Consider the following 9,633-nt stretch of genomic DNA (forward strand, 5'->3'; position numbering starts at 1 on the left):
GAAGTGCCCAGCACACAGGAGGTGCTCAGTCAACTCTTACTCATTGGGCACCTCCTGTGTGCCAAGCACTATTTAAGGCCCTGGGGATAAGGCAGTGGATGAGCTAGACCATAAATGCATAAACACACCAGAAAACTGACAAATGGGCAAATGCTACCAAGAAACTAAATGTCATCATGTAAAGGGCAACAGAGGGCTGGCAAAGGCTTCTTTTTAGAGGTGACATTTAGGGACTTTGCTGGTGGTCCATCTGTTAAGACTCCACGTTTCCAATGCAGGGGACGCGGGTTCAATCCCTGGTCGGGGAACTAAGATCTCACATGCCATGTGGCATGGCCAAAAAAAAAAAAGGTGACATTTAAGTACAGTCCTGAATAATGAGAAAGAGCCAGCCACTGGGAGATCTAGTGGAAGGGTGTTTCAGGCCAAGGAACAGCATGTGCAAAGGTCCTGGGGCAGGATGGGGCCTGGCGTGTTGGAGGAACAGCCAGGAGGCCCATGTGGATGGAGCAGAGTGAGAGAGGGAGGAGGGGAGGGCAGGGAGGGGACGGGGCAGGTCGTGCAGGGCCTTGCAGTCTGTGGCAAGGAGTTTGGTTTATATGAAATACAGCAGGAAGCTGTTGGAGATTAGTGAATGGATGACGAACCTTCTGTGTGCCGGGCACGATGGTAGGTGCTAAGTTTACACAGTAACTCAGACACCCTCCTTGCTCTCAAGAAGTTCACATCCTGGCGTACATTTCTCCCTGGACCAGCCATTATTTATTCATGCATCAAAAATTTAAGGACGACCTATTATGTGCTGCGCCAGAGTGGTTCTTTTATCTGACAGTAACATCTGTGGTTGTCACAACTGGGGGTGCTCCAGGCGTGGAATGAGTGAGGGTCAGGAATGCTGCTCCACACCTCACAATGCCTGGAACGGCCCCACACAGAGTAAGCCTGGCCCGGATGTCAGCAGTGCCTGGCGGGAGAATCCCTGCATTACAGTAACTGTCCCCCTCTGGATGGGGGACATTATCTCATTCTTGACCTCTGCATCTCTTATTTCCTTTTTAACCACTCTGTGTTGGATTTGTGTGTGTGTGTGTTGGATTTTTTTAAGGGGTTTGTTTGGTTTGGTTTGGCCTTCCTAGTCATAATATTTATTCAGCCTTTGCTGTGGAGGCTCCTTTCCAGGGCAGTGTCAGCAGGTGGAGAAAGTAGGTGAAGTTTGACTTCTGGGCTTGTCTCTGCCTCCCCCTCACTCCCATTTATGACTCTGAGGAGCCCCGGTGCCCTTGACATAGAACTTCCTCCTCTTCTTATCAAAACCTGCCAGAATCATGGATCTGGTATTACTCATTTACACCTTCACGTAGATTTAGACCCCATAGTCCACCTCCCCAGGATATTTGTACTTTTTTGTAATTTTATAATCATGGGCTTTGGAAGGCTTTTATGTGTCCTAATGAAGAGACGTCTGAAAAGGTAGGATAAAGATAAGCGTTTGAGGGACAAGAGGACTTTCTGATGCCCTTGGAATCCTATGACCTAATTTACTGGACATGACCACATGCTTCAAAGCGATGCTAAGTTGGAATCTAAAGTAAAATTCCCACAATAGATTCTACCAATGTGTTTAAGCACGAAACATGGGACTTCCCTGGTGGCGCAGTGGTTAAGAATCCGCCTGCCAATGCAGAGGACACGGGTTCGAGCCCTGGTCCAGGAAGATCCCACATGTCGTGGAGCAACTAAGCCCGTGCGCCACACCTACTGAGCCTGCACCACACCTACTAAAGCCCACACGCCTAGAGCCTGTGCTCCACAAGAAGAGAAGCCACTGCAATGAGAAGCCCGCGCACCGCAACGAAGAGCAGTCCCTGCTCGCCACAACTAGAGAAAGCCCGCGCACAGCAATGAAGACCCAATGCAGCCAAAAATTAATTAATTATTTTAAAAGTATGAAACATAACACAAGAGGATGCTGTGTTGATTGAGGAGTACTGTGTTAATAAACAGATTTGCGGAACTTGTCAGAGCCTTTACAACACTCTGTAACACCCTTGGAAGGGACAGAGTTTGTAGCATTTCTTAAACATAATTGCATAGGTGTGAGCTTTGTTTTTAAGTTGCACTTCATTGATACTGAACCATTTCTGATATATGAAAACGTTTAAAGATACCCACTAGACTGACTGCAATACAAAAGACATCAGTTGTTGGCGGAAAATCTGGGGCAACTGGAACTCTCACCCACTGTTTGTGGGAACCAAAAGGGTCCAACCACTTGGGGAAACTTTGGACAATTGGGAAATCTCTTATAAAGTTAAACATGCATTTACCATATGACTTAGCAATTTTATTCCTGGGTATTTAGCTAAGAGAAATATAAATATATGTTCACAGAAGGACTTGTACATGAATGTTCACAGCAGCCTGATTCATAATTGTCCTGAACTGTAAACAACTCAAATACCCAACAATAGGGGAGTGGATAAACAAACTGGTATATCCATACAACACAACTGCACTCAGCCATAAAAAGGAATAAATTACTGATACATTCAACAGCATGGATGAATCTCAAATGTATTGTGATAAAAGAAGCCAGACACAAAAGAAGACTGTAGGATCCCACTTATATGACACCCAGAGAAGAGGCAAAAGTAATTCTTGGTGATAAAAAGTGGTTGCCTGAAGTAGAGTGGGCAATTGAGTGGACAGGGGCATGAAGGAACTTTCTAGGGTGGAGAAAATATTCCATATCTTATTTTTAATGGTGTTTACATGATTGTCTAGAATTGTCAAAACTCAGCCAATTGAACACACCTAAGACCTGTGCATCATTACTGTAAATTAATTCTACCTCAATAAAAAACATACTAAATACATAATGAACAACCACGTACATAATGCGTTTAGGAAAACATTAGAAACAACCAAAATATCTGTCAATAGGGGATTGATTAATAGAGTCTGATGTGTTAACACAATGGAATATTATGTAGCTGTGAAACAGAATGAGGGTTCTCTTTATGTACTGATATGGGACAATATTGAAAATATATGGTTATTTCAGTGTTTCTCAACATTTTTTTTATTCTGGCCCTCCCACAAGGAGTCTTTGAAAACATTTTCCTAACTGATCCCCCATGAAACTGTAAATCCACATGTATTCTATATACATGCTTGTGTACCATATGTATATCTGTGCTTTATACAGTAAAAGAGTAAGATTTTTTTTCACCCCCTAAGAACTAGTTTTCACAACCCCCTTGAAGATAATATCTTTCCCATTGAGAATGCACTGGTTAAGTAAAAATTAAGGTGCACAAGATACTGTCTCTGTGTGACAAAAGGAAAAATGAATGTGTATACATGTTTCTTATATATTTATAGAATATCTCTGGAATGAGACACAAGAATCTGGTAACGGTGGTAACCCTCAGGGCTGGGAGCTGGGAGGTGGGATAGAGAAGAAGGAGGGCTTTTCCCTGCATAATCATTTATTTTGGAATTCTCAGCCATGTGCCCGATGTACATATTCCAGACAAAGAAATGCAATTTAACTTTAAAAAAAAAAAAAGAAATAGGGGCTTCCCTGGTGGTGCAGTGGTTGAGAGTCCACCTGCCGACGCAGGGGACACGGGTTCGTGCCCTGGTCTGGTAAGATCCCACATGCTGCGGAGATGCTGGGCCCGTAAGCCACAGCCGCTGAGCCTGCACGTCCGGAGCCTGTGCTCCGCAACGGGAGAGGCCACAACAGTGAGAGGCCCGTGTACCGCAAAAAAATAAATAAATAAAACAATACAAATAAAATGAAAAACATACCTTTTCCATAGTTTCCCAAGTTTTCTAATACAAGCGCACCTTGTGTTAGAGTTAGTGTTTAGGAGCTGCCCCCTCTACAAAAGTAAATTGATCCACCTTGGGTCCCCAAAGTCCAGCATTCCCACTGCCTTGCCTGTAACATTCCTTAAATAAGGTGATGCCTCCCTTTCATCATTATTGCTTTATTCTGATGTGAACACTACCATATCAATAATTGCCAACCAGGTCCTGCCAGGAGGCAGTCTCCCTATACCTGTGCTTTTCTCACAGATCCCTCTTCCTTTCCATCTCTGAAGTTACCTCAGGGAAAATGTGCTCGAAGCACTTTGAGCTAATTCCAACTGCAGTGCGAATGACTGACATCAGGCACATAGATTCCTTTGCTTGGGAGCATTTACATTTTCTTATGGAGCCTTAAGGCATTATAACTCAAAGATTAGTTCTTAGCATTTCTCCCCAGGGCAAAAATCACCCCCTCTCAGATGTTACTTAGATATAACTAGACCTAGGTAAAATGTGAATGACTGATTTTGGGTGAATATATTATTTTTCTTGGGAACATTTACATTTCCTCATGGAGCCTGAAGGAACTGTAGCCCAGATCTATATTAGCTCTTATCTTTTCGCCCAGGGCAAATAACTTCCCTCTGTGGGTTTCAGATGTACTCAAGTGGTAAGATGTTCAAAAGCCACTGGGTTCTATGTGAAACACCATGAAATTATGATATTCAGTCTCACACCCTTAAACATACAAGATTCCTATCTATAAAATCCCAGCATTTAGTTTAGGGCACATAGAAACTGCTTCCTGAATCTTTACTGACTGGAGATTGCATACTGTACTAGATTCTAGCTCAGACAAGTGGTAGTTAAAAGTCAGAAAAGACTGAAAAAAATTCAAATGAGAAAACTCTTAAAATTGAGAAAATTCTAACCATTTCCTCTGCAGCTTGGGGACAGTTCTTTAGGAGGTAGTATGATTCAGTGGCTAAGAAGAACTCAGGGTTTGGAGACAGACGGACGTGTGTGTGAACTCTACCTCCACTCCTCACAGATATTACAGATATTACGTTAGACCCTGGGAAGTCACTTCACTCCAGAACTCCCCTTTCCACTCTATAGCACTCTCGGGGTGCTGAGCTGTAGGAGTGTAGATTTGGGGCTGTTGGCCATCATTACCCCATGATGGGAGAAGCTATCTGAGAATGAAGCCCACCCAGAATACAGCAGAGCAGACAGAGAGCAATCAATCCCTGACAACATGGTCTGAAGTCCTGGACTCAGCCATACCTGAAATCCACTCCTTGGCTTCAGAAACATGGCAGTGATGTGAGCCAGTGACTTCCCCTTTTGGTTTAAAATTTTTGAGCTGGAGTTTCTGACCCTTTGCACTGAACAAACAAACATCAAAACAAACAAACAAAAAAACTATTTACTTTCCTTGATTAATCCTGTCCACAGAGCTGTCTCCCCCCTGCCCCAAACTTCACATTTGAATGTAGATTATAGAGATTAACACTTAACACACTCTCCTTAGGTATTTGTTGATTGGTCCTGCCTGTCTGTATTGTCTTTTCAAAACTAGACTGAGTCCCTTGAAGGTTGAAGGCGGGTCTGTTCATCTCCCTTGACACTACTCAGGGCAAGGTGGATGCTCAAGAATGTCTGGCCAGTTCTGAATTTGCCAAAATGGTCCTCGCCTATTCACATATCATTGCTTTCCTTCCCCCTTACTTTTTGGCTATCAAATGCTCATAACTGAATCTCTTATACTCTAATCTGATGGCATGATATTAGCATTGGTTTGCACCAAGACCCTGTGTAAATTTTTTTAATTAAAAAAATATATAATTTTTGGACTTCCTTGGCAGTCCAGTGGTTAAGACTCTGTGCTTCCACTGCAGGGGGGCACAGGTTCGACCCCTGGTTGGGGAACTAAGATCCCGCATACCACATGGCACGGCCAAAAAAAAAAAGAATATTCCAGAACTCCAGAAATCCCTTTTCAGGAGTTACCCCTCCCCCCATGGAGCTAACCACTGTTCTGAATTCCGTGGCATTATTTTTTGGCTCTCACTACTTCCTGTGTATCTGTCACCCTCCTCCTTCCCTCAGCTCCCACACTCTTGTGTTTCTGTTTATCTTCCAGTGGGCTTTGCACATGTTTATTACAATCCATCAGCAAGTCTTGATAGCTCTGCCTTCAAAACACGTTCATTCTTTGTCTGCTCCATTTCTACTGTCCTGGTCCAGCCCCATCCTCACTGGGCTGGACCAGTGCACTCTCCCCCTTCTCCTCCTCCTGGCTTCCATGCTTGCCCCCATAGTCTGCTTTCCTTATTAGGACTCAAAAAGCCCTCTCCCTCATTACCTTTGCACCACCTTCCACTGCTTTTCCTCTCTCTCCCTCCACACTGGACTCATGTCACCAGGCACGGTCCTCCCTCAGCGCCTCTGCACTTGCTCTCCTATCCCCTTTCCTAGATCTCCCTGTGGCTGGCTCCTTTCACCTTTAAATGGCTGCTCGAATTCACCTCCTCCATGAAGCTCTCCATGACTACCTTCTTTAAAACCAGTCTCCATCCCCATCTCGATTTATGTTTCTTCATAGAAACTTACTGTCACCCGACACTATATATTTTGTTCATTTATCACAGTGTACATTCATTCAACAAACATTTATGGATTGTCTATTCTGTGCCAGGCAGAGGGACACATCCTAGGGAATGTCAATATTCATTCATTATTTCAGTCTACAAAAGTGTCTTTTACTCCTTCTATACATCAACATTGATCCAGGTGCTTAACAAGTCAGAGATAGGAAAGGTTGTGGGGTGGAGTACCATAAAGTCTCTAGCTAGAATTCACCTGCAAAATAGGGACAATCATTAGGACAAGACCTACTGTGTGCAGTATCCCTAGTGCCTGGAACTGTGCCTGGTATGCAGTAGCTGCCCAATCAATACTTGTAGAAGGAACAACTGAACATGTATAAATATAATCATGGAGTTTAGCGCCTGGCTGACAAACTACAGTCTATGGGCCAATTCTGGCCCCTTACTTGTTTTTATAAATAAAACTTTGTTGGCACATGGTCACTCCCACTAGTTTACATATTGTTTACAGTTGCTGTCACACAGTTGCATAGTCTTGACAGAGACACTTTGGCCCACAAAGCTGAAAATATTTACTATCTGGCCCTTTTCAGGAAACATTTTCTGTAATCCCCAGGTTCTGTGGATTAGACTTGCTCAGCCCAACAGCAGGATTAAGTCCACATGTGGTTACTGAGCACTTGAAGTATAAAAAGTGTGACTGAGGAACTGGATTTTAACTTTTATTTAATTTCTATTCATTTAAATTTTAAAAATTGATACTTAATTCAGTTAACAGACAACTTTTGAGTATATATGGAACAAGTTGCATATGTGAATCTACATTTTTACTGTAAATTTTCTGAACTCTATAAATACAGATCGAGGATTTCTGATGAAAACTGAGCACCCACATTGAGATGGGTTGTATGTGTGAAATACACATTGGATATCCAAGACTTAGCATGAAAAAAAGTGAAATACTGCGTTCATAACTGTGACATTGACTGCACGCTGAAATGATAACAGTTTGGGTTTATGAATTCAGTCATTTAGATTGACAAAAATTTATTATTAATACGAAACTTCATTTTGCTCTGTACTTTTCTGATGTAACTGCTAAAAACTTTAAAGTGAGAATATTTCCATGGAACTGGCTGGGGTAGAACAGGGCCTGGGTTCGAATCCTGCCTCTACCACTTGTAACTGTGGGCAAATAACTTTGCTCCTCTTGACTCATTTTCTTTATCTGTAAAATGGGGGATAAAGACCCTGCTTCACCGGGTTCTTGGGGGTTTGATCCATTATAACATGTGGAGTGCTCAGAAGGGACGCCCACACAGCCAGGTCTCAAACTCTGGCCGTTTTTAGGGTAATTACTATTATTACTAGTATATGAATCTGTAAGAAACACGCCAGGCTCAGCTTCCGAGGTGCTCGAAGGGCAGATGTCTGCTTGTCATTTTCCGGCCCCCTCAGCCCTTTGGCCTCAGCACAAGTCTGGCCCTAATGACAGTCCCCATTCTGCACAGGAGGACAGAGGGGCTAATAAGGGGTTATGATTCACCATGGCCACTCCATGAGTCAGCCACCATTGAGACAACGCCCAGGTCCCCTGCCCCAGATGGGGACATGTCCCTCGGCACCATGTCACCTCCACATTCCTTTGGCTGCTTGCCAGAGGGTCCTTTCTACTTCTCCCTTTAGGTCAGTTTTGGGGGAAAGAGGTGAGGGGGTCTGGGAGCACCTGCTCACCCCCTCCCTTCCCCCTCTTCCTCCTCTTTCTCCGGGACTCTCCCTTGGGGTACGGCCAGGCCAGGCAGTGAGTAAAACCCTTGTGACATGGGTGTGGTTGAGGCAGGCCAGGGGCTGGGGACAGGGGGACTCTGATCGGGCTCTTGGGCAATGCCAACTGATTAACACCTAATCCTCCAGGCTTCCCAGTCCAAGGGGTTCCTGGCTCTCAGGGGTGACTGAAGACAGGAAGTTTGAACCAGGGTCTCCCAATACCATGAGAGGCGAGACTTTGTCAGGGGGTGGGAGGCTCCCTCTGCCCTTCCTAAAGCATGAAGGACGTTATGTCTGGGAATTCATTCATTCATTCTAGTGACCATTACTTCTTTTTTTTTTAATAGTTTATTTATTTATTTTTGGCTGCATTGGGTCTTCGTTGCTGCGTGCGGGCTGTCTCTAGTTGTGGCAAGCGGGGACTACTCTAGGCACGCGGCCTCAGTAGTTGTGGCGCACGGGCTTAGTTGCTCTGCGGTATGTGGGATCTTCCCAGACCAGGGCTCGAACCCGTGTCCCCTACATTAGCAGGTGGATTCTTAACCACTGCGCCACCCGGGAAGCCCCAATGACCACTACTTCTTGAGTGCCTGATGTGTGCCCGGTATTGGGGACCCAGCAGAGAACATAACCAATTATTCCCCATGCCCTGCCCCTGTGGAGCTGATGTTCTGAGGTGGGGAAGATGCTAAGTAAAATCAGTTGTGCATAAGCATGTAAATAAATAAATTGAAGAGAAACACAACATTGTAAATCAATTATACTTCAATTAGAAATTTAAAGAATAAATAAATTGGGAGAGACCAGGTATAGAAGAATAAAGCAGGAAAGAGAGATGGGAGGGGTTGGGTCAAGGAGGCCTCGGCAGAAAGATCCTGGGGAGTTGAGGGCAGGGTGGTGCCTTGTTCCAGGATGAGAAGGCTGATGTCAGTCCTGTGATGGTTCTAGAAGTTTCTGCGTGGGGCTGGATGGGATGTGTTTGTGGAAAGAGCTGGGAGGTCCCTTGGGTCAGAGATCTGGTTCTCCAAGCTTGGTGTCAGGGTCTAGCACTGAGCCAACCATAGGAAGGGGGTCCCCCAGCTTCAGGAGACCAGGTGGCCTCTGGGACAGTACCCCGTGAGGGTCCTGAGTCTAGACCAGCAAACGGGGTCAGCACCCCTGCCATCTCGCAATCCACACCCCTCTGCCCAGTCCTTCCCCCATGTCTCACCACCATCTCATCTCACCTCATCTCGGTGATTATTTTATGGCTGGTGGGTCCAAGGGTCAGAGCTGACCCTCTCACCAGGAAAAGGAGGCCTCCTACGGCTGTGGATGTGGTCAACTCAGCTTCCTTCCCCTTGTGGGCGAGGAGACCTTGTCTCCTCTGGCTCCACCCCTGGGGCTTCTGGGAGGGAGTCCTTAAGGTTCGGGTGGGGGAGGCATGTCGGGGTCC

Source organism: Phocoena phocoena, chromosome 3 (assembly GCF_963924675.1).
Source record: "Phocoena phocoena chromosome 3, mPhoPho1.1, whole genome shotgun sequence".
NCBI classification, from domain to species: domain Eukaryota; kingdom Metazoa; phylum Chordata; class Mammalia; order Artiodactyla; family Phocoenidae; genus Phocoena; species Phocoena phocoena.